General features: G+C 45.8%; 2 non-coding genes across 2 annotated transcripts; one reads left to right on the forward strand and one right to left on the reverse strand.

Moving 5' to 3' along the window:
- Positions 1 to 10,602: 10,602 nt before the first annotated feature.
- Positions 10,603 to 10,675, forward strand: trnav-cac (transfer RNA valine (anticodon CAC)). Its single transcript has one exon. It is a non-coding gene; the product is annotated as a tRNA-Val (tRNA).
- Positions 10,676 to 18,891: 8,216 nt separating this feature from the next.
- Positions 18,892 to 18,973, reverse strand: trnas-cga (transfer RNA serine (anticodon CGA)). Its single transcript has one exon. It is a non-coding gene; the product is annotated as a tRNA-Ser (tRNA).
- Between the last annotated feature and the right edge of the window lie 7,755 nt (positions 18,974 to 26,728).

Raw genomic sequence — 26,728 nt, forward strand, 5'->3', positions numbered from 1 at the left:
AGTGTTTTGGGGAACATCTCGGGTAAGTGCTGCTCAGGTGGAAGATTAGCCAAGGTCTTGATGAGCGTGACTTGGGTGTTCTCTGTTACAAAGTGCTAGGGTCTTTCTCTTTTGTGTATGCTCCTAAGCTATATTTGAACCTGTGTCCAACGTAGACGTGTGATTGTTGTTTTTAATGGTGTGAGCTACACCAACAATTTTGCTGATATAACACTGGTCAACAATCCACTGAAATCACTGACATGCACACAAGGACAAACCGAGGAGTAAATCTGCCTGCCTCTGAAAGTTTTTCATTCAATGTGATCACGGATGTTTTGCCGGAATTCTCAGCAGCTCTTCTTTCCCAGTTCACAAAGACACAATTCCCTTGATCTTTTGAATACAAATGTACCTCTTTTGTAAATAGTCCAGTTATTGACCCTCCACGGCCTTCCGGTGTGGAGGAGTCCAGAGAATCACTAACTTACGAGTTGTTCCGAATAACTTCAGTTATTGGTTTTCCTTTATCTGATGTCATTTTCCATCGACCATTCCTCTCCGACACTTCCCCACCCCCTTAGAATCTGACATGTTTTAAAAAGATCACCTGGATTTCTTCTAAATTCTAAATAACACGGTTTTAACATCAGCTGTTCACGAAAGGACATCACGGTCATCCCTGGGATTAGCGGAGTCATGGTCTGCTGGACGATCTCATAAACTACAATATTATTCACTGAAGCAGTGGAACAGAACGGTATAGTTTAATGTAGGGGCGGCTTTAGAAACATGCACGAGTATAAAATATATCTCCGTTTCTAATCTCCAAACCCGTGAAATTTAATTAAAAATGTGCCATTTGCCATCCAAAAGTCTTGGTGCACCGGCCTGCTGATCTTCCGTGGTTTCATGCACAAGGACACCGCCTCCCTTTTGTACTCCACTCATTTGGTAGCCTTCTCCATTCATATGGTGAATAACCCCATCGAAGTGCAGATCTTCACATATACCAACATCAAAAACCTTTGGCTAAATTTTCGCCACTCAGCGAATTTGTCCATATCCAGTTGCCGTTCAAATATCCTCTTTACAGCCTGTTACCGTTGTCAGTAAAGTTGCAGACGATACACGCTGCTCCCTCCTCCAAGACAACACTGTACACAGAATTATTGAGGGTCCTGAATTGAGTGCCTGGGCTCTGCAGGTGCACCATTATTACAAGATGGAAAGGATTATTCCTTTCATTGGTTTTTGTATTCTGTCTGAAAGCCGCTCTTCACAACATGGTAATTCACGATCCTCAGTGCTATGCGCACTTATCTGAGGCACCGCTCTTCTATATGGATCTTTTAGACGTGCAAATACATGGCAGCAATGTATTTTCATGTCCAAGGGATGCGAATCAACTCTCAACTCTCTACGTTACATCCCCGAAAATAGTTTTCAAGTGCGATGTGCCTTCCATAAAACCACCTTGACGAAGTTTGATGACATGAAGCTTCTCAAGTATAGAAACGATCATTCCCTCCCAGATGACACACTCAGGTACATCGTAAACAGAAGATTTCCAGCGAATTGATCTGTAGCTCTTCGTTTTTCCTCTGTTGTTTCTTCGTATAAATGCGAGTCACATCTTGAATTTTGTAATTCGCCGGCACACAGCAGGTAAGATGTAAGGTAAAAAGAAAACAAAGAACGGGTCCACTGTTACGTCTCTCGCCACGTCCAATAAAACTCTTGCATGGAGGCCGATGCTCTGGGTGGCTTGTTAAGCGTTACACTCATTCATGAATCCGATAACGTATCCCTCGTTAGAGAATGTTAAAAGTTCTAACGGACTGTCAGATGAATCCTCTGTCGTGAAGACTGATGCAAATAACTGGTTCAAATTACCTCCCATTTTCTTCCTTTCCTGTTATTACTTTCCAGTCTCGCTGTCCAGGACTCAGACCATTGTCCATGTCTGCAATGCTGCAGAATAAACAACAGCAGAAGACAGCATCGAAGAACCATTCAGACTGAGCCATGGAAGGGAGGGAAACGCGCACCCGGATCCCCAGAAAATCCAAAGGTTGGGACAATCTTGAGAGGCGGTTGGTTATGAATGGGAGAATGATTGCAGAATATTAAATTCTGTAATTCTCTTCATATCAACCCTGAAAGCGCCTCATCTGCAAACTGTTCCCCTTGTTTTCTCTGCCCGTGATCAGAGTTGCCGCATCTGCTGCATTTTGAGTGATGGGCAGGTGAGTGTTGTTTTTACCTTCACCTCTGCTGAGTCTGCACTTCAATTACCTCGCTGAACCTTCTTTTCTTCAACTTTGTACGTCTCTTAGATCGTAAGTCACCGGGTGGCAGCTGAACTGATTCCTTTTGATTCCAGACTGTACATGCGCGAGCACAATATTTTACCAAGCGTCCTGCTTACATTGACGTTGCCAACAGTTCCAGTTCAATTGAGGGCGCCAGGAAATGAAGTGAATAAATGTCAGTGCCGGTGATGGAGGGCGGATTCATGTGTATCTTCCAATGAAAACCAAACAGTAACACAGGTGGCCCGGCAAACTCTCATCTCATCGGCAAGCGAAACATGTTAGAACAGATTTGATCAGAAAAAAATGTTGCATCAATAAGAACTGAAATTTGGTGCAAAGGCTGACAGTACCTGACGCACACGGATGGTCAGACTGACCTCCTTGGAGGGAGGGGGAGTCTTTATCTGATGGGTGAATGTCAGCAGACCGGAGAGAAAGATTCATTGTGGTTGCAGAGGCGGGTCACCAGGGTCTAACTTCAGTTTTTAAGGGGATGCTTACTGTTTATATCAGAAATTGTAACATAACTAATTCAGCATCAAATATGCCGAATATTGGCATCAACTGTGATGCAAGGATCATGAACGTCCTATGAAAAGGCATCAGGCAGAACACTGACTATTTAATTTTACCCCCTCCAGAAAGGTTTCCTCATGTTCTAAGCATTTCTGTTCCATCCCATTATTTTATGTTTATTATATCTCCAGCTGTCCACTTGATGGTTATAATTCAACAGCATCATTTGATGAACTTCACTTATCCTGTCCTTGCTTCAAACACTGTCCAATGTTTCACGTCATTATCAGTCTGCAATACCACAGAATAAACAAAGGCATAAGACAGCATCTAATAACAGTTCAGATTGAGCCATGGAATGGAGGGGAACGAGCACTCAGTCCCGAGTAAATCTGAACAATGGGATCAAACGTCAGAGGTAGTTGGTGATGACCTGGGGAATGATTACAGAGCTCAATATTCAATTCTGTATTTCTCTTCATATCAACACTGAAAGCGCTTCATCTACAAAGTTCCCAGTATTCTCTCTGCTGGTTTTCAGATTTGCAGCAACTGCCAAACATTGAGTGCTGGGCAGTTGGGTGTTGTGTTGAAGTGAGCTTTTCCAAAGGCTGCAGTTTAATGACCATGCTGAACCTGCTTTTGCTCAACTTTGCACGGATTTCAGATCATCATCAACCAGTTGGCAGCTGAAATGAAGACTTTCCATTACAGTTTGTACATGCGGGGGCACAATATTTTACCGAGAATCCGCATTCTCCTTACAGTTACCTGGCCAAAAGATTAAGTTCCATTTTGGGCACCTAAGGCAAAGTCAAAGTAGAGTTTATTGTCCAAAGCACAAGTACATGTATGTACAGGTACACAGGTGCTTATGCAGTCCTTCAGCTGCCACTGTCTTCCACATCCCCCAGCTGACCTCTACTTACCTAGGCCACTACTGCCTGTTCATCCATACCCTTCACTCAGTCCACCAATCCACCCCGCAAGTGCTTTCTCAGCACTCATCATTCTCCCACTTCATACCCATCCCTACTCCCATCTCACTACTCTCAGCTGCTGATGCAGGGATTTCCATCCGGAACTTGTCTGACAGTTCCTTCTCTCCTACAGATGCTGATGAACTCACTGAGTTCTTCCAGCAGATTGTTAGATTCTCCACATGCCACCATCTGCAGTCTCTTGTGTCTTTATTGTACAATCTGGTGAGTGGACAGATGCATGACGGACACAGTTTCACATGGATACGCATGAAGTTACCACTGTGGCTGGGGAAACAGAAAGACAGAATATTATTAAATTGTTGACACATTGCGAAATGTTGATGTCCAAAGGGAGCTGGGTGTCCATGTGTCAGTGACTGAAATAAAACATGCAGGCGAAACAGAACCGTCCAATAAATGATGTTCAGAATGCCAGACCGCCCTTAAAATAAAGTAACCATGTTAAAGATTCTCTGCAAGTAAGTGCAATTCAGTGACATCTACAGTCGACTTTAATAACATTGTTAAGGGTTTCATGACTGTCTGCGCAGCTCCCTTCCTCCTGGATGCAGGTAAAGATTCTTTCATTGACTGAATGTAGCTTTGAGATATCTGATATGGTGCAAACTGAACCATTCCTGTCTCCTGTCTCTCAGTATCTGCTTATCATTTCCAACTCCCATTTGAACTACATTTCCCAGTGTGCATAATTTGTCGGAGGGGGGGGGGGGGCACCAATGAACAGTCTACACACAAATCCCCTGTTGTTGTTCGGTGTCTGCATGTGTTCCTGAATTTCATGACCCTGTCTTGAAGTGTGACCACCGCTGACATTGAGTCCAGCTCACTCCAAAGTTATGTGTGCCTGGCTCTCTCCATGTGTGTGCACAGCTGTGTTTGCAATTTTCCCTGGCTGAATCTATGTGAATGTATCTCCCTCTGTACCTGAGTGCACTTGCTCCTGTCTGTGAGTATATTTGTCTCTCTCTTTGTGTATCCGTGCACCTGCCCAAACCCTTCAGTGGACATTTCACTAAGTCTAACTGCAGCTGCATTTTGATCTATGACTGAGTGTGTCTGATTCTGGCTGTTACTGTGCCTGCCTCTTTCTATGAGTGTTTGTGACTGTGTATGTCAGTATCCCAGTCTCTGTATGTGTGAGGAGCTGTCTTTTTGTGAGAGTGCTCTTGCACAGTCCATGAAGGTCCCTGAGTCTATCTGCTGGTGTGCCTGCCCTCTTTCTATCTCTCTTTCTCTTTCTCTCTGTCTGTCCCTCTGTCTGTCTGTCTGTCTGTCTGTCTGTCTCTCTCTCTGTCTGTCTCTCTCTCTCTCTATGTCCAGCCATGTATGTAATGTTGTCTGGTTGTCTATTTGTGAGTGTACCTGCCTCCGTCCGTATGTGCTTGCCCTGTCTCTGCGAGTACTTGTCCCTATCTTTGTATGTTCCTGCATCTCTCTCTCTCTCTCTCTCTCTCTCCCATTTCTTTCTTGATCTTGAATATATTTACGAAAATTTATTACGTCTATTTACGATAATGTGTCAATCTCTGTCGGAGCATGAAACTCCCGCTTCACTTGGGGACACCTGCTCTTGTCTGTGAATGTTTCTATTTCTCTTTTCTTTGTCCAAATCTTTTTGTACGTGCTTCACTCTCTGTTTTTGTGTGCATGTCAGACTGTGTGTGATTGTGCCCTGTCAGTGTGTGCACCAGTTCACCTCTTTGTGAGCTCCTGCACCTGACTGTGAGTTTGCAAGCCTCTCTCTTCTCTCTGCCGGTGTGTATGGTTCTGCGTCAATCTCTGTGTGGGTGTTAACTTGCCTTTAAATTTGTGTGCACCTGGCCTTGTCCATTCAGTTGCCTCCCTCGGGCTCTCAGTGTGCACGCCACTGTAATTCACTGGGCCTGTGTGTGTGTGTGTGTGTGTGTGTGTGTGTGTGTGTGTGTGTGTGTGTGTGTGTGTGTGTGTGTGTGTGTGGTGTGTGTTATTTGTATGTCTGCCCGGCACTGTCTGTGAGTGTAGCTGGCTTTCTCTAAGGAAATTCCAGCCTCTGTCTGTGACTACAGCTACCTGTCCTTACCTGTTCGTGCCCTTGCTACAATCCCTGTGTGTCCTGCGTCTATCGACTGGTGTGTCTCTTTGTGAGCATTTACTGCTGCCTCTGAGCAACTGCATCTCCAAATAGCTCCAAGTGTTCCTACCTCCTGCCTGTGAACGTTCTTGCTCCCTGCCTGTGAGTGTCACTTCCCCCGCCTGTGAGTGTCTCTGCTCGCTGCCTGTGAGTATTCCTGCCCCCTGCCTGTGACCAGCCAGCCCGTTTATTTTATTGAGCATAAAACAACTTGCCCTTCTTACCACCAACCTCTATGTCATTTGTGAACTGTATCATTCCTGCCCGCTTGAAATCTAGTTCATAAGTGTCTGTCACAGGCATCAAGGGCCCAGCACTGATTCCCGTGTTAAAACATGGACAATACACTTCCACTCACTGCACAACCCTCAAATTCTGACAACATCCACCAGGCATGATTTGGATGAAATTTGACAAATTTGCCTGGAACCTATGAATCCCCCTGAACCTTCAACCCATTCTCTCATGTGCTACATCATCAAAGGCCTTTAAAGTATTACCTGCAGAGCAGAGAAACTGCATTATTCTTATCAACACAGCTCGTTAACTCTTCAAAAAATAAACAAATTAATCAGACAGGGATTCCGTTGATCAAAACCATGCAAACTTTGCTTGAGCATGACTGTCTGTGCAAGTGTCGATTAAGCAGTCCAATCCAACTTTTCCAATTCCTTTCCCACCACTGATGTAAAACTCAGCAGCGTGCAATGATCTGATTTATTCCTGCTGCCCTTCTTGAATAAAAGCACCACATTTGACATCTTCCAGCCCTCTGGGTCTTTTCCAGAGATGATTTGATTATTTCTGTCAGAATCTGGCAATCTCCACCCATGCTTCCCACAGCAGCCTGGGATATATCTCATCACGGCTGGGACATGTATCTACCTTCAATCCTGGAACATCTAACGCCTCCACTTTTGTGACAGCAATTTGCAAAGAATTCCCTGTTCCCTTCCCTGGATTCTCCAAATACAACGTCCTTTACCACAGTGAACACAACAAAGAAGACCCTGCATTTATCGCCAGTACATTCACGACCCTGCATTTATCGCCAGTTTACCTGCCTTTGTCAAAGTATGTTTCTGCGTATGTCTGTGTCTCTGTTCAGGTTTCTGTCTGTCTTTCTGCACCCTGCTTGTGTGGGTCTTCCTGCCTTTCTTTCTCTGTGTGTTTGCCTGCCGACAGAAATGTGTGTATGTGCCTTCCACTGCCTGTGTGTGTACATGCCTCATTTTGTGACTGCCCTGCTTCCATATGTTTGCCAGCCTGTCAGTGAGAATATTCCTTGGTATGAGTGTGTGCCTTCCTTTTCTTCTGCGTGTACCTGTATCTGTGATTGTGCACGTGTGTACCTGTGCTTGTGATTGTGTACATGTCTCCCTGTGTCTGTGATGGTGTTCATGTGCACCTGTGTTCCTGATGGTGTACGTGTGCACCTGTTTTCGTGACTGTATGTGTGTGTGGACTTTCGTCTGTGATTGAGTACGTGTGTGGGCCTGTGTCTGTGATTTTGATTATGTGAACTGTATCTCTGTTTTTTTTTCTGCCTCTCCCCATCTCACGCTCCCAGTTCACCGGCGTCTCTGTGTTTTCTTCTCTGTATGTCTGTGAATTGACGGCAGCGTGTGGCTACTTCTCTGAATGCGCTTACCTGCCAGTAAGTGCTGGTGTGCTGTTTTACATTGGTGCATTGAATAGTCTCTGTATTTGATGGTTCCTATCTCTGTCTGTCAGTGTTCCTGCCTCAATCCTGTGTTCCTGTCTGTGTGGAGTTCTCCCTGTTTCTGACTGTGTCTGCATCTACAGCTGCAGTAATATTCCTGAATGTGTCTCTGAGTGGGCATGTCCCTCACTTTAAGTGTTCCACAACAGATATTGAGAGAGCCAGCCTCTGAATTTGTTTCTGACTGCCATGGTTTGCAATTATGTCTGTCCCGCTGTGTGTGAGTGTACCTGCCTCTGTCTGTGGGGTGCTTCCCCTGCCGGACTCAGCATATGCTTGTCTCTCAAATTGTGTGTCCCTGTGCCTGCCTGCATCTCTCTCTTTCCCATTGTCGTAACTGGCTGTGTATGATTTCCTCTGTCAGTGCATGTTTGTTAATGTGTCACTGAGTGTCCCTGCATATGCCTGTCAGAGTCCCTGCCTGTCTGTTGTGGTGCTCCTGTGTGTGTGTATTTCTGCCTGCCTCTGACTGTTTCTGCATCTGCAGCTACCTGTATATTCCTGAATGTGTCGCTGAGTGGGTGTGACCCTGGCTTTAAGAGCTTCACCTCTGACATTGAAAGTGCCTGCCTCTGAATTTGATTGTGACTGCCTTGGTTTGCAACTTTTACTATCGATCTGTGTGTAAGTGTAACTGTGGAGTACTTCTCCTGCCCCTGTCTCTCTGTATATTCCCCCTCAAATTGTATGTGCCTGTATCTGCCTGCATTTTTCTCTCTTTCATGTTTCTGCCTGTGCATGACTTCCTCTGTTGGTGCATGTTCGTGAATGTGTCACTGAGTGTTGCTGCCTCTGTCATTCAGAGTCCCTGCCTCTCTCTGTGGAGTTCTGCCTGTGTCTGACTGTCTGTATTTGCAGCTGCCAGAATATTCCTGGATGTGTCTCTGAATTGGCATGAACCTACCTTTAAGTGCTCCAGCTCTGGCACTGAATGTGCCTGCCTCTGAATTTGATTGTGTCTGCCATGGTTTATAATTTTGTCTGTCCATCTGTGTGAGTGCACCTGCCTCTATCTACGAGGTGCTTCCCTTCCCCTGATCTGTGCACACTGGTTCCTCAAATTGTGTGCCTGTGTCTGCTGTCATTCTTTCTCCCTCCTTTTCTCATGCCCAGCTGCACATTATTTCCTCTGTAAGTGAATTGCCCTGCCTCTGTCTCTGAGTGTCCCTGCCTCTATCGTGTGGTGTGCCTGTCTCTGTCTGGATTTCTCCCTGACTATGACTGTGTCTGTGTCTGCATGTGCCACTCACTGAATATACCTGAGTGCTTCTCTGAGTGGGTGTGACTCACCTCTGATATTAAGAGTGTCAGCCTCTTAATTTGTTTATTTGTCCCTCAAATTGTGGGTGCCTGTGCCTGCCTGCCTTTCTCTCTCTTGTTCCCTTTCTCATACCTCTTTGTGCATAATTTACTGTCAGTGCATGTTCCTGAATGTGTCAGCGAGTGTCTCTACCTGTCTCTGTCAGTCCCCCTGCCTTTGACTCTGAGTGTCCCTGCCTCTGCCCATGAGTGTCCCTGCTTCTGTCCATGAATGGCCCTGCCTCTGTCCATTAGTGTCCCTGCCTCTGTCAGTGTGTGTTCCTCCCTCTGACAGTGCATGTACCTGCCTCTTTCCGTGAGTGTTCATGTCCCTGTCAGTGTGTTCCTGTCTTTGGTGCTGTGCCTGTCAATGTGACGACTTCCATCACTCGCTTACCGTGTCTGCTTCTGCAGCTGCTTGAATATTCATTACTTGGTATTGGTTTTTATTGTCACGCAGCGAGGTACAGTGAAAAGTTTGTCTTGCAAACCGATCGTACAGGTCAATTCATTACACAGTGCAGTTGCATTGAGTTAATACAGAGTGCATTGATGTGGCACAGGTAAAAACAATAACAGTTCAGAGTAAAGTATCACAGCTACAGAGAAAGTGCGGAGCAATAAGGTGCAAGGTCACAACAAGGTAGATCATGACGTCATAGTTCACCTTATACAATGAGATGAGTGTGACACTGCTGACATTGGGATTGACAACCCTGGAATTTGTTTGTCATTGCCATGAGTTGCAATAATGTCTGTCCATCTGTATGTGAGTGCACCTGCCTCTGTCTCTGAGTGTCCCTGCCTCTGTGTGTGGCTAACTTCCTCTGCCCCTGATTGTTTGTATTCCTGTCCCTCGGATTATGTGTGCCTGTGTCTGCCTGCCTTTCTCTCTCTCTCTCTTTCTTGAACATGCTTGTGCATGATTTCCTCTGTCTGGTAGTGTTCCTGCCTGTGGCAGGGAGAATCCTTGCCAGTGACAGTGAGTGTCCCTACCTTCGTCACTGAGTGACCCTGTCCCTGTCAGTGTGTGCTCCTGCATCTGCATGCACCTAATGTGTCACAATGTACTTCTCTCTCTCTCTCTCTCATTGGGCTCCTCTCCTTCTGCATCTCACTATAATTAATATTTAAGCACATCCTATTTCCCGTACTATCCCAAACGCTTTCTGTGGCAGGTGGTCAAAGTCATTCTCAAAGTCAAAGTTGGGTTTGGTGTCATGTGCACAAATACATAGATGCGCAGGTGCAGTGATAAATCTCACAGCAGCATCACCGGCACAGAGCATCATATCAGCAGCATTCCCAAGCAATTGTCATCAACATACGAACTCACTGCTGCAGGAGTACACGTTTCTTCGTCTGTGTCCATGATCCTGTCTAAGGATTCACATAACCGGCCTTTTTTGTTTGCCCCCTCTGCCTGCCCCTCTCCCTGTTGTGACCGCCTGTGCAAGTTTGCCTCTGTGCATGAACCTGCCCTGTCACCAAACACCTGCCCCATCAAATGGTAATTTGACCTGAAACAACGCCACCCTCCCCGGCATATCTCCGCTGCATTTTTCTTCTCGCGAGTGACTACAGATGAGAAGTGTTCATTGAACCGTCACCTGAAACTGCCTGTGTCGGTGCCGACCTTACCCTCTCTGCGTGGTTTCTGTAGTGTAGCGGTTATCACGTTCACTTCACACGCGAAAGGTCCCCAGTTCGATTCTGGACAGGAACATGATTTTGTATCCTGCTTCATGTGGTGAGGCGAGTGCGTCTTTTGGTCATTCCGATTCACATTTGAAACAGCGGCCAAGAGATTTTGCTCTGAAGTCAGAAGCCTTGATTTAGTTAAATTCCTCATGCCTGCTGTGAAACCAAATTACCTTCGTCATGTTTGCGCTCTCTCTCTCTCTGTCTCTCTCTCTCTCTCCCTCTCCAACTCTCTCTCTCTTTCTCGCTATATCCCTCCTCATCTCTCTGTTTTATTCTCTCACTTTTTGAAGGAGACGGTTATTTAGGACTGAAGGAAGGAGAAATATCTAGGTTCAGGTAAATTCTCCCATGGGACCGCTGTGAAGATCGATCAATTACTTCATTTAGCACAGACAGAGTTAGAATTCCGGAAACCGAAGGAATGAGTGAACGAAGAAAAGACAGAAAATTGTCTCGAAATCGAACAAGCATTGTTGAATGTAGGAGCGAACTCGACGGGCCGAAAGACCTGCTCGTGATCCAATTGATTCTGTTTTTTGTCACCTTCTAGTCTTTCTCTTACAAGAAAAGTTCCGTTCATCTATCCTGCGCCTCTCCCTCTCTCTCTCGCTCTGTCGATCGCTTCCTGTTGTTCTCTTTCCATCTGTGTCCATCACACACTTTTCTGCTCCTCTTCCCTTTCAGTCTCTTGCTCTCAGATGTGTTTTCTTATTCCGTCCATCATTGCATTCCTCCATCCCTCCTTCTTTCTCTCCTTCTTCCTCCCTTTCTCTTGTCGTTGATAATTTCTCTTCTGCAGTGATTCATTCCTGTCTCTGAGACATCTATTTGTCGCACACAGCAAGTATCCATCAAAGTATCCATTTGGAGGGGGGGAGAAGAAAAGTGAAAAAGAATGAAATATCGACAGCTGGGCTGAAGCGAATCCGTTGAGGGGCAGAAGGTACGTTGGAGAACAGCTGAGAGGGAAATCAGGAGGGCAAAAAGAGGACACGCCACAGGTTTGGTGGAAGAGGTGAAGGAGAATCCTGAGATATTCTGTGAAGCAAGGGCGAGAATGTCTATTTAAGGATGTGAGTTTATCCATGTGTTGAGCCACAAGGAGATGGGCGAGGTCTCAAATGGATATCTCTCGCCTGTATTTTTCATGGAGAAGATGCTGAAAGCTGGGGCTTTCTCAAAACGAATAGTGATGTCTTCAACCATATCCATATGACAAAAGTGGAGGCACTGGGAGTCTTAAAGTGCATCCTGGTGGTTAATTCCACGGGCCTGACTAAGTGTAGCCTGTGACATTGTGGAAATGCAGGAAAGAAATTTCTCGGGCTCTGGCAGAGATTTTTGTAACATCGTTAACCACGTTAAAGCTACCGGAAGACAGGAGGGTGTCTCATGTTGCACCTTTACTTCAGAAGGGCTGCAAAGGACAAGCCAGGGAACAACAGGCCAGTGAAGGAACTTCTGATGGAAAAGTTACTTGAAGGTATTCCGAGAGACAGAATCTACCTGCATTTGTGAAGACAAGGACTCAACAGGGATTGTCAGCACGGCTTTGTGCCGAGATCGCTGCCTGACGAATTTGATCTTTGTTTGAAGAGATGACCACGAAGATCTACAAGGCCAGGGCCGCGTATATCTATAGGACTATGGATTTTACCAAGGCATTTGGAAATGTCCCGCGTGGGAGGCTGTTCAGAAAGGTTGGATCACATGGGACTCACAGAAAACGAGTCAATTGGATGCTAATTTGGCGTGTTCTGGGAGTCGGTATCCGGTAATGGTGTTCCTTTTGCATTGGAAGCCTGTGCCCAGTGGAGTTCCGCATGGATCTGTGCCGTGCCCCTTTTTTGTCACATCTATATTGGCGACAGAGATGAAGATTAAGGTGGCATTTTTATTACCCGTGCGGGATAAATCAATATTTTGGGGTAATGAAGAAGGTTATCTGAGAGCACAACAGGACCTTGATCAACTTGGAATGTGGGCCAAGGAACGGCAGATGGAATTTAACTGGGATAAGTGCCAAGTGTCGCAGTTCGGGATGTTAAACCAGGGTAGTACTTGCACAGTAAATGGGAGGGCCCCCTGGAGTGTTTCAGAAGCGAGAAACCTCGGCGTTTAAGGGCATAGTTTCAGGAATTTGACAACACAGATAGACAGGTTGGTGGAAACGATGTTTTTCACGCTTGCTCTCATCAGTCAGGGCACTGAGTACTAAGTTGGGACGAAATATTCGAGTTGTAAGTAACGTTGGTGAGACACACGTGGAGAACTGTGTGCCAGTCTGGTAGACTTGCTGCAGGGAAGATGTCGTTGCTCTGTTGAGGTGCAGAAATTATTCATAAGCATGTTGCAGTCACTGAACAGCTTAACTTTTCAGGAAAGACTGGAGAGACGGGGAAGACTACCCCCGACAGCATATAATGAACAATCTGGACCTGCCGGCCACTGCTGACCACTGAATAACGTTCCTATACGTGGCCCGACCTGGCAATGATTTCACATTTCCCATTCTCGTGGTTCCTCATATGAAATGTTTTGGTGAGTTGATGGCTGAATATAAAATATTAGACCATACAGGTGAGGCAGCACAGTTTGCAGATTCAAACTATCCTGCCTAACCTTTTATCAACACATGCTTTTGGTCTGTTCTCAAACAAAACCGTTTGTTTCGGATGTGAAGAGGGTTATGCAGTGCTGTCAGGGTGGCCGATTGGTCTTAAGGCGCCAGACTCAAGGAATGAAAGTCCTTCCGTTGCAACGGGGGTGTTCAGGTCTCTAAATGGGGGCGTGGGCTCGAATCCACTCCTGACATCTGCTGATTTTTACATTTGTAATTTTGACTTTTTCAATCCCCGTCAATAAATTCAGTTAACAGGACCGCAGATGGTTGAGTGGATAAAAAAGTTGAAAAATCACAGCGCTGTTTTCTCACAGCGGCTCGGGATGCAGCGGACTCAGAGTGCGGGCGGTGATCAGTGAGGGAACTTTGGAGAGGAGAGTCTGTGACATCTTCTCAGCACTGGTCATTGGTTGGACAGTGTGACGTTGCTGCCATTTGCGAAGGTTGGCTGTGACAGTTTTGTTCACATTTTTGTTTAAATGAAGTGTGGGAACAGAGATTTCACGACAGTTTAAGTCACATTCTAAATGAAACCTACCGGGGAGCTCGGTCCCGTGGGTTTCATGACTTGCTGGGTAAGAGAATTCAGAGAAGCCCCTTGCGGTTGACACGTCAGCGGGAGGTGCCAACAGCTCGCCCACTCAATATAATCTTGGCTGCTTTGCCCCAGGTCCCAACTTGTGCTCTTTGCCAGTTCCACAGAGTCTCGATTGCCTTGATCTTTCAGAAATATATCCAAGTCCTCTGCAAATAGTCCAGTGTTAACCTCCACAACTATGCATCATGGAGGATTTCAGAGAGCGACGATGGTGAGTCAAGATCTTCAAACTAACCTCAGTCTTAAATGATCATCCTTGCAATTATTGTTCCTCAACAGTTCCTCTCCGACAAAAGGACACATCTGAACATCTCCTCAGTCATGGTCCATTGGAACTTTACACTGTTCAGAATGGCCACCCCTCATGATGTATTCTAAACAGTCCAGTTTCAACTTCAACAGCTGTTGTTTTCAGCACGCACGTTCATCCAGGGAGTTTGGTTAGTCCATGATTTCCCAGCCGCAACCAAAGCTACTATACCCGTCACCGATGCACATTACTCCAGGGACGGCCTCACAAACCTATACAATTCTAATAAATCAATTTATCTGTTTCTGATCTCCAATACCGTTGCAAAAAACGGCAATCTGCCAGTTGGTTTTATAAATGCTTAATGCACCTTACTGCTGTGGTTTCATGCACGAGGGCACCTCGGTCTCTCCGTGCTCTCCATAGACCCAGATTCAGAACAGAACTGAAAAACGTGCCGGGAACTTATAAACTCGGCGATTGCGGACAACAACTGGGCGCTTACTGATTACCAGTAGTTGGTGATTTGGCTGGATGGGGATGTCTGCACAGTAACAGAGAGAGAGGGGGGGGGGGGAATAAATAAATATAAATTATGTTTTATTTTCTTTATCCTGAACTGCGACTGACAATGTAATTCCTCTTATCTTTCGGACCTGTTCTTTGATCTTACACTTCCTCATTGACATCCACTTTGGGATATTTCGGCCCAATCCTATCCGAGTGGTTTACAGTCCGTAGGACTGAGCTCTTTATATCAGCAGCGGTGAGGAACAGAATGAGTTATCAATGGGAAAAGAATGAAAAAGTCTTTACTAGTCGACACAATGAATTTACTGGTCGAGTAAATCAAGCTAACAATTCCTGTTCGAATGGAGGCTGGCAGAAATAGTGATCGATGTTTGATGTAGAGAATTGGGAAAGGTCAGAAAAATGAATGAAGTCTCGGCAGCTGGGATGAAGCGAATCCCTCGAGCAGCATAAGGAAATCGGGAGTACACTTGAGAGGGAAATTTGGAGGGCGAAGATAGGATATGACAAGTTTGGTGGGAAAGGTCAAGGAGAATCCTCAGTTATTCTCTGTATATTAAGAGCAAAGGGTAACAAGGACGAGAACGTCCATTTAAGGATCACTAAGGTTATCTTTGTATTGAGTCACAAGGGAGATGGGAGAGGTCTCAAATCTCTTGCCGGTATTTACCATGGACAAGATCATGGAAGCTGGGGCGTTCAGAAAAGCGAATAGTGATGTCTTCAATCATATCTACATTATAAAAAAGAAGATGCACTGAGAGATTTATAGCATATAATGGTGGTTAATTTCGGGGCCTGACCACGTGTAGCCTTTGACATTGTGGAAAGGCAAAACAGTAATTGCTCGGGCCCTGGAAGAGATGGTTGGAACGTCGTTGACCACGGTAAAGCTACGGGAAAACGGGAATGTGGAATCTTTACATCAGAAGTTCTGCAAGGATTTGCCAGGGAACTGCTGGCCGGTGAAGCGAGTTATGATGGAGAAGTTACTTGACGGTATTCCGAGACAGGATCGACCTGCATTTGGGAAGTAAAAGACTCAGTAGGGAGAGTCAGGAAGTCTTTGTGCTGAGCAAACTGCCTCATAAATTTGATAGAAGTTTGAAGAGATGACCCCAAAGATCTATGAGGTGAGAACGGTGGACATTTATAGGAATATTGAGTTCAGAAAGTCCTTTGATAATGTCCCGCTTGGTAGGCTGTTCAGGAGGTTTGAATCACATAGGACCCAGTTAGAACGAGTCAATTGGATGCTAATTTGGCGTGGTGGTCGGAGTCGGTGTCCGGTAGTGGAGTGTCGTATTTTTATTGGAAGTTGTGACCAGTGGAGTTCCACATTTTGGGCTGGTAAATGTCGCATTTCGGGATGTTACACCAGGGTAGGACTAACGCAGTAAATGAGAGCTCCATGTGGAGTGTTGTAGAACCTAGATATCTCAGAGTATAAGTAGATAGTTTCCGGAATTTGACGACTCAGGTAGACAGGTTGGTAAAACGATGTTTGTCACGCTTGCTCTCATCAGTCAGGGCACTAAGTACAAAGTTGGAACGTCACGTTAGAGCTGTACATAACGTTGGTGAGCAGCACGTGGGGAACTGTGTGCAAGTCTGGTCAACTCGCTGCAGGGAAGATCTCGTTAACCTGTACAGGGTGCATAAAATATTCACAAGGATGTTGCCGTCACTGTACAGCTTCATGTATAAGGAGAGACTGCATAAACTCTGACTTTTTCCCTTGGAGCTTCGGAGGCCGAGGAGTGACTTTATTGAGGTTTATAAAATCACGAGGGCCACACATAAGTTGGATTGTTACTGTCTCTTTCTCTTGCGTCGGACGGACTGTAATTGGAGGGCATACGTTTCGGGTGGGAGGAAAGATTGAAGGGGATCTGATTGACAAATTGTTCACACAGACGGCGGTGTGTGTCTGGAATGGGCTGCCAGAGGAAGTGGAGAGGCGGGTGCAAGGACAAATTTAAAACACATTCAGACAGTTACGTGGATTGGAAACGTTTCGAGGAATATGGGCCCAGCTCAGGCAAATTGGACGATATCACTTTTCTTTTGTTATCTAGGACGTATTGAGCAGAAAGGCCTGTTCCCGAGCTTTATAACTTCACGACTCTATTTGAGACATTGAATCCTAGAAACAATAACGAGAGTAAAGATCTGTTTCAGGCCCGCTTGATCCCCCTCCCAACTCTCTTTTAGTACATTGAAGACTGCACTGGTGCTGCTACCTAACACAGAGGTCAGACCTTTCATTCCGATCTCCGCCAATTTCCACACGGACCGTCTCTGACACTTCCTTTCGCTTCATCGTTCTCACTTTTTCATTTAACTGGCACTGAGCTGCTTTACAGTTCTGTTGGGAACACGAGGAGACGATTCTCTGAATCAAATATAACTAACTCGTTAATTTAAGGAAATTACAGAAACCACGATTCGTTGAGAGACCGTCACACGGGATATTAAATGCATAATTCTAATTAATTCCAATCCATCGATTGGAAAGCGTTGTAAAGGGGCAGACACCTTGAGCAATCAATGAGTAGGGAAAGCGCAGAATAGGAAACGTAATTAAGTTTTTGATTTATGTCGCTGTACTGTGAGATTCTCCGTCGATGACCATTGTCATCAGCTGTTTCTGTGACGCAATCCACCAGCGCGTTCGGCTGGTAACAAAGGTTGGTGGTTCGAGCCCACCCAGGTACGGTGAGCTAAGGTTTTCTCACCGACATTTTACACTTCCGGAGACGCTGAAACAGCAAATCACCATTCCCTCAGAGGTGAGAGCTTGAAATGGTGTTGACCTTGCTGAATGTTGAAACGTTACTTGTATTTTGTATGGGATGTGGATTGTCTGGAACTTATATTTGTAATTGGAATCACAGGGACCATATGGAATCAAAAGAATGAAAACAAAACCTACACAAATAAAAGAAACAGTGGTGCTGCCTGACGCCAGGGTATGCCGGGTTGCCCTGTTGGTCAAAGACAGTGAGTTTCCATGTGTCGATGACGTCTGAGAGCTCTGAAACTTCAATTTCCTCTCCCTCCACCTCTCATATCTCCTTTTTACATTTATTTTAGCACAATTCCACATTTGATCAGGACAATATCTTCTAAACAATTTATGTTCAAATATTTCAACATGAATAATAAGCATTGGGATGGAAATTGGACACGAATTGTGATTTCAGTCATTATTTATTGATAATTCTCGTTTTTCACTTCATGAGTCCCCGGTGATTTTCCGAAATATTCTCCCACCGACTATAATGCTGATAAAGCAAAATGCGCTGCATAAACATGAGCCTTACAGCGAATGAGTCACGAAGGCATGGAGGGATCTAACGGGAAAACAAGCTTTTCGGCCACAGAGTCCGCAAGAAACGTTCACCCCCAACATACGCCAATCTTTCTTTATTCGTCCCATATTCCTATCAACGATACCCAGATGCTATCCATCAGCAACGCAATAAGGACACGTTACAGTGGCCAACTAAGCTTCCAACCCACGTGTCCTTGGGTCACAGGAGGAAACCGGTGAACATGCAGGAAACCCACATAGTCAATGGCGGAACGGAACTGAACACCACACCCGGACAGGATGAGGTGAGGATCGAAGCCGTGTCTAATGCATCTGGGCTCGGTGGCGTAACGAACGACGCGCTGGACTTCAAATGTGTAAGTTACTTGAAAGCGAAACACTTTACGTGAAAAAATGGTGTTTTGCAATTGAATGAGGCGGTGATTTAAAGCACGGTTTCGAGGGTATTCCAACTACCCTGGGCTTGGCAAACATGTTCCGACTTCTTTACTCGCAATCCAGTAGTTTTCAGTTATTTTCTCTCCCAGTTAACACAGGTTGATTCCTCGTTTTCCCCACATGCCTTTAAATCTTAATTATGCAGAACGGTAACTGGTCCTCCAGTTCGAACGAGATGGCGCCCAATCACACCCATGTCGTCCTCCCAATCCGAACGACCTTGGAAGGTGGAACGAATGGGGAACACCCGGAGGAAGTCCACTCATTCACGAGGAGAACGGACCAAGTCCTTACAGACAGCGGCGGGAATTGAACCCTGATCGTTGGCGCTGTAACTGCGCTGTGCTACCGTGCCGCCTCAAACGCGTCAGTGGAACAGTGGAAGGCAATCGATTTAACAGAAAAAGCAGATGATTTTCAGCCGATGTTTTCGGTGTGAAAATTCACTGTATCCTTAAACCCTCTGCGAGCAGGGTGCGAACTTGAGCGGGGAAACCCCATTGGATTTCGAATCCAACGCCTTAACCACTCGGCCATCGCAGCTTCCCTCTGTTATTTTCTCTATTTTGATCCATCTTACCAGAGTCATAACCAAGTGAATTTAATTTGCTGTTTCCTCTGCGATTCTTCCGCAGTCTGGCATCTCCATCCATTATCACGGAATATCAGTCTCCCTTCTGCACTTCATGATATTTTCTGCCCATTTCCATCTTTCAGCTGATAAATGTTGCCTGTTTCAGGGAACGATTTGAGAATGTGTATCCATTCAGAAATTTTAACTGGAGTTTCATGAGAAAGGGAAAACACTGCAGCTCAGTCTGAGAACGGGGGCCATCAGCAGTGACACATTGTGGGTTCTGTTCTCAATCTTAGTTTTATCCTTTCAGGAATTGAAAGGATCCCTGAATTCTGCAGTCAATGTGCAGGAGTTGGCAGTGTGCTAATGGGCTCTTCCCCGAATATCCAGCGGCGCTGGAGAAGATTTACTGTGCGGCGCCCTCTGCAAGAGGAGACACGCACGCTAGTCTCTTCTGGGCAGACTCAAAAATGCTGCTGAGTCATCAGAAAATCGTGCCGATCAATTGTTTGCAAAATGTTATCGAGGGATCCGGTGTTGCAATAGGAGGGCAACTGTGGGACTGGTTTGGTCGCTTCATCAGTGAATGAATGAAGGAAACGGACGCAAATCTGCGTTTGACGAAATCCGATGTTTTATTTTCAGTAACCTTATCTATATGCACCAAAACGGGCTCTGTAGCGCAAATAATAGCGTGTTGGATTTCGAATCATGTATGATCGAAGTAATTCACAGGTTTTGGGTTCAGGTCCCACCAGAGTCGACATTTGGTCCGAATTCTTTGCAACAAAGTCAGAATTCGAATGGGGGCTGACGACACCTGATGTGAGAAAATGTGGAAATTCAGGTCATGGTTTGAAATAATCGACTCTTTAAATTCAACACGGAAAGGAGGTGGTTATTTTCTCTTAGAGCGTCCGAGTCTGTGAAACTGTTGGGCAAAATTTTGCGTGTACTGAGTCTTTGATTATTTCAAAAGCGGAGAAGGTCCATACTTGAAAAAAGGAGACTAATACGTTCACGGGGTTGTCTGGAATGCAGAATTATGCAGGCAGTCTGATTACCCGTGACCTCTGGAGCGTCTGGGTGCCCTTCGCTCTTTCCGATGAGTACGGATGTTTGTGTGTGGGTTCAAGTTTTATATTTTAGTTGTATTCAGTTTACGCATCTTTTTCCATTACATTGATGTTGCAATTTTGAAAAGCCCCTTGCATTCTGTTCATTGTAAGTCAAACATGTTCTGAAGAAAAATAGACAAATTTGTCTTCTATAGTTCAGGAAATAGTGTCACTTTTCACCCGGAATCTGTCCCCTCACAATCGGCAAGTGCACAGTTTATGCGGTACCTCATCCCCGCGTCAACCCCGTTTCGAAATGGTAATCTTGATTACTTCTTTAAATTAACAACCCGGACTCAGAAGGCACAGTTTCTGGTGTGCTGCATCTTTTTCTGATTGCAGAGAAGGTAACGGCGGGTAAACGTTGTTTAGTCATGAAGACTTCATGAAAACGTCGGCCAATATTGTACGTTTGTGTATATATCTGATCGCTTAGTTTACAACGGCTGTGAATATTCCATAGAGGGTCCAGAAGAGATTTTCTTGAATCGCTGCCAATGTGAGTGATATCATCTGCAATGCGAAACCGCCGAAGGTGGGATTGCCTCACTGATTAAGAACTTTGAGAGGTCACTTTATGGACATCTTGGTGTCCATGCCCAAAGGACAATGAAAGGAACAACAGAGGTAGATAGGGTCCTGAGGTCATTCTTTGCATCCGCTGAAATATATGGTTGTCACCCAAGAGACCCATGTCGACGTTGAGAATGTTCGTGAAAAGTAGCAACCGTACACTGGCGTCTGGAAAAACCCCGTGGTCTGCCACCCGGCCGTCTGACGTGACAACCGTTTACCACTGCTCCCTCCGGCCAACTATGAAGAGATATTGGATAAGTTGGGAAACGGGAAGACGTATCAAGCCTCAAACACTCTTTCTGGGACCAAGAGTTTCAAATCAGTCACTAAGGGCACAGAATTTGCAAGATTAACATGTTCAACCAATGAGCTTTGTTAGGTAATGAACGAAAAACAACTTCGTTGTGCGGTAGTGTGGCCAAGCGGTCTAAGGCGCTGAGTAAAGCTCCATTCTCCACGGACGCGTGGGTCGAATCCCACCACTGCCATTGGGCGAATACCCGCTGCAATCAATATTACCTACTTCAGTATGAAAATGCATTGGGAGATGATTTGTTGAACAAAATCTAAAAAAGTCACAAATTACCCTGCCTGTGTCAATTATATCATTGCAGCACTGAACCGCAGTCCTTAGGTGTTTTAGGAGATTGTGGACAGGTGGAGATTGTTGCCAGTATTTATCCGAATCAAATGGGTGTGAAGCCATTCAATATCAATCCGCATTCCAGCTCATATCTGCAGCGCTGCTTTTACCGTGCCTTGAAATACACAGAGAACTGGTCGGCTTTCGAGTCAAAAGATTGGCGTCACGCTGGTCGCGGGGCTGGGATCGTTTGTCAACAGGAACAGGGCAAGGGCAGAAACAGGACACGGCCGCGTTTGCAAACGATTGTCACTCTGAACAAACAGCACACCGCAAAAACGCAAGGAAACGGAAAACAAAGCCATCGGAGTCGTCATCCGGTTGAACCGCTCGCCCTATTTCTTGATCGGCAGACACCAACAGACCTGCAGCGTTTTGGAGGCTTTTTATTTGTTCTATTGCTTTTTGTTTTATGTTTAACTGCGTGAACGGCGGTGCTTGCATGGAACCCGCCTTCATCATACGGCAACTCACCCACAAATGAAAGGCTCCGCTGGGAGTTGAACCCAGGATATCTTGTTCACTGGACAGGCACTTTGACCAGTTTAAGCCACAGAGCGCTAGCGCTGTCCCAGAGCTGTAATGATGAGACGTTGCTTGCATTAACTTCTCTTGTTCGTCTGCTGACAAGGGATTTGCTTCAGATTCTGCTCATTTCTTCAGATTCACTGCATCCAGGAACGGATTCTCCACAGTGACAACTCCGCCTGATTTAGTTAACGCTTCTTCGACTCCATTTGCACCATCTCTCATGCTTCTCCCGCCACCTCCACTCGTTACGTTTGATCTCACCACAGATTCAGATTTCCTCACAGGTGAACTAAAATACAAAAAAAAACTAATCAATAGCCGGTGATTTACAACTTCCTCAGGTGGTACTGACATGGAAAACAATTGTTTTTTGTCCATTTAACGAGGTGAAAACAGAAGGGAACGGAATGAAAGCGGCATTAAATCGCTTCCAGCGAGAGGGGTGGCTGATGGTTTGAACGTGTCCAACTTGCGGAACACATTTCCCTGGGATTGACTCAGTCAGACCCTCTGTAGTCTGACATCTGGTTCTCAAGCAGATTTGGATATAATTCCGTCCGTTGCATCCCTTCTGTGTGAGAAGCGAGAGACGGAAATGTGCAGATCCTTAATAATGATACAATTTACATTTCACAATGTTCTTAGGATTGTCACGAAGTTGCATTCTACATATTCTGCTTCAAACTTTGATTGTTTTTACTTCAATTATCTCTGTCACAAATGATTCCTAATTCGTGACTGTTGTTGGTGTCGCACAGCTTTAAATATACATCTGTTCACTCGTTCCTTGGTCAGTCCCGTCAGCTGATAGACAGCACTGGCGATGTTGATGAGAGGAACCGCCTGTTGCTACAGATGACCCACGGAGAAGGGAACGTGATGTCTGCGTCAAGTGGTCCGCGCCACTCACAATTAATTACGGCCCTGAACAGCTCACTCCATACATCTCATGGAGCCAGCTTGAGCACATTGTATCTGTCAGCAGGAATGGGCGTGGCAGGAAAAGTGAAATTTCTGACTTCCCAACCAGGATGAAAACGCTGTTCAGTGTGTAAGTACATTCAGCTACATCGCGGAACCATTCCACATGTGGAAACACTTGACAGCGGTTAATTATCTGTGGTTGAGAAATGTGTCCCTCCTTCTCACTCTCTCGCAGGACATCGGCCCCAGCAGGTTTCTCAGCTCATTCTCTTGGCTTTTACAACAAAGTGAGACCGTGTGGCCTAATGGATAAGGCGTCTGACTTCGGTGTTTGATGCGAGGTCATCAGAAGATTGAAGGATCGAGTCCTGTCACGGTCGTCGTACCAATGTGGTTTTGCTTCTATTCTGTCGCTAACTCCCTCCACCACAACTATCTCATCTGATTCAAACAGACGCCTTTTAAGCGCGTCGGCTTCGAGCAGTGTCCCGCGCCGCATTTACCTCGGTCAATCCGCCATCGTGTGCAACATAATGAAATGCTGCCTTTTCGTTTCACGTAACATTTTATTTCATGTGTCTTGTCTGTGATGTATTTCTGCAAACGATCTCATAAACATCGGGGTGGAGCTCCTCAAACTGTCTGGAGCAGCTGCCGCTGGGAAGGAGGAGGGTGCTGCTCATTCAGCAAGTCAGATGGCAGCGGAGGAGACACCATATTGAACCTGCATAACCTTCAGGTTAGGACCTTAAAAACACGTTTTCATTCCTTCAGGAACTCTCTCGTAATCGGGGCCTGATGGACACGTTCGTTGTCGCCAGGCCCGGTTACTCCAACTCCGGAAGCAAGACTACGTTTGAATAGAGGATGGCAGACGGCGACGGATTGATGGACATGGAGACGCCAGGGTTCAGTCCGATGTGTAAGGACAGAGTATGGTGATCTGTTGCTTGTCCAGTACCGCTGTCAATCTGTGAGCAGTAATCTATCAACTGTTATTGGGTCCCCGAATGTACAGACCCGGACTACCACTCACACCGCAGAATTCCTGCATGTGAGGAGCCAAACTGCAGCATCTCCTGTGTCATCAGTAAACGCACAGTCTCAGTCATTGTGCACTTCATACACAGATAGAGTCTGCAATCTGTTCTGTGAAGTCTCACGGCAGAAATCCCGCTGACATTAATCGCCTTCTGACCGTTTACCCTGAGAACAGAACGTGCTTTGACGTCTTACTTTCACCCCACGTGCAATATTTTTTTCTGTTAATGTTGACGACCTGTTTTTCACTCCTGCTCAATCTCCACTCCAATGTATCTGATCCGTTATCACTGTAATCTTAACATTTTCAGTTCCTGCCATTCAGATATCTCAGAACCGACTCACCATTCCCAAACCTTGCCGCACAAGTAGATGTTGAAGAACCGACTCTTCGGACACGGGGTGCGCAATGTTTAGCCTGTGAGTCAGCAGGAAGTGAACGTCGCGTATTAAAATGAACGTCCTTGTGGAGTATTTGTGCGGGGCATTTTAACTGATCTTTTGTGTCGAAATGCACCACGACTTTGTGCTTGGAACTTGGGCAAGCTGCGGGTTGTCAGCAAATCTGCGACAGGGAAAACAGAAGCCACAGAAGAAAGCGCAAAAACATGCAACATCTTTATTGCTGTACCTCTCCTGGATTTGGGTTCACATGACCCTGACAACAGGTCAGCACTGACCAATCCTCGAACACACACTTTTCATACATGTCGCAGCCTAATTCATCAGCGTTCTGATCCAACCATCTCCTCAACCGTGACTGCAGATTTGATCCGTGGCTCATACTGCTCCTGGCTGTTTCAATAAACTTTCCGAACTTGCTTTGCCATTAATTGCCCTCTGAGTCAAATTCCACTGAATTTCAGGGAACGTTTGAAATACAAACAATAGAATGCAGAAACATCCCCCAAACTGATGCGCCGAAACCACGAGGCAGCTCACGCTTCAGCTGCCGTGTGTCCCAAACCAGGCGATGTCATTGGTCATTTCCTGTCAAGGCTCAGTTTCTGCTTGCTGCAGAACTGATTCGCTGAAACAAACACGGACTCTGATGGGACTCGAACACACAACATTTGAATTTCTTTCCAATGCACCGGTAGAAGTCCAACACGCTATCCATTGCGCCACAGAGCCGTGTTACCAATTTCAGCTGCTGCACAGCAAATATGAGTCTCCACATCCATCTCACTTTTCTTCTCCGGTCTTCTCTCACCCGCTGGAGAGGGGAAATAAGTCCTTCAGTCCGCCACACACTGCACTGTACACAGAACCGAAAACATATCCTGAGCCAATGGACCGCTGTCACTTCGATATTCCGATACTGTGTGTCGGAGCAACGAACATTTTCAATCTGAATGGGTAAAGAGACTTGCTGATGTTACGCCTGGTCACGCGGGACGAGGTGTCCTACAGGGAGGGTGTTCCGTTCAAAGGCATCACAAAAAGATCGCCTCGAGCGGGAGACACCCCACTTGTGAGAACTTTCATTGATTGGATGCAGACCGGAAAAATCTGGGATCCTTTTATTTCTACATGAGTCGCACACGGGGGGCATAATTCCAAAATATTTCCGACCATAATTCGGCCCATCGAGTATTCACTGCTATTGGATAATTACTTCTATTTTTTTAAACAACATCCTCCCGCCTCCTCCACTGAATCCTTAAATCAATCTTCTTTACTGTCAAAAACCTATCAACCTATTTGGCCTCTTGTGATAACGAATTCGGCAAATTCCAACGATTTACACCACGCACTGGCTGAAGAAATTCCACATCATCTCGGTTTAAAGGGACGTTCCTGTGTTTTGAGCCAGTGCCATCCGATCCCGGCGTCTCCTACTAACAGAAACGTCGAGCCCTGGTTAAGACCGATAATGTTGCAGCTGATATCGGACTGGGTGGAAGTATCCATCAGCTGCTAGACGCCCTCCGATTCACTGTTGAGTTTATCGAGGGTCGGCCGGCGGAAGGGGAACACCGGGGGTGATACAATGCATCAGCTGGGATTCACTCAATATCTCACCCCTCATGGCAGCTTTTCAGAGACTGTTTCAGTGGTTTGTCACTTCTCCCGAAACTCCAATTAAACAGGAGTCTGGGAATCCTCCAATTATTTCCGTAACTAATTAGTAAATTGGCAGATATATCAGAGAGAGACAGACAGACAGACAGGCAGACAGGTAGATGTGTCGTCCCGAAATCAATTTTCCCTTTCCGTCCGCTGTAAATAACACAGTGCCACAAGGTCGATTCGAACAAATACCTTTATTAGCAGTGCACCGCTGGGAGAATTCTCTTCAGCCCTCATTAAGAGTCGCTTCCCGAGTTCTCCCCGAACAAAGGGCAGACAGACATTTATGCAGGAATTGTCACGCACATCCCATGCAAACGGCGCCCCGAGTTTCGGTCAAGCTATAGAGATCCCGAGACAGCTATCACACCTTTTGTCTTAGTATAATGGAGTTATAATCAAGGTTTTCAAAGGCAGGTATCACCCTTCATTTTTCAGACCAAGTCTTCACCTCGATGTTAATTACACTCAGTATCGCCACCGTCTGACATATCGGAATGGTTCGTTACCTGAAACAAAGCCAGTTAACATACTTAACATTCCAACCCAACAAGTGGGTCAGCAGCTTGCGAGTCCTTGCTAAAGAAATATTATATATATATGGTATGATGCCCACGACCCTCCTAGCAGCCACCCCAGCCAACTTGTCCCTCCTGTAAATCCCTGTCTAAAGCTATCTACTTGCGTCTGAATGTCCTGAATGGCATGGGAGATGTTGTAGAACTCGTCTCTCACGTTGGTGATACATTTGTCCCCAACTATAGCACATACTCCTCCTTGCTGAGCCAACTGGTAGTCCACAGCATACCAGGTCT

This window comes from Pristis pectinata, chromosome 32 (assembly GCF_009764475.1).
Source record: "Pristis pectinata isolate sPriPec2 chromosome 32, sPriPec2.1.pri, whole genome shotgun sequence".
NCBI classification, from domain to species: Eukaryota; Metazoa; Chordata; class Chondrichthyes; order Rhinopristiformes; family Pristidae; genus Pristis; species Pristis pectinata.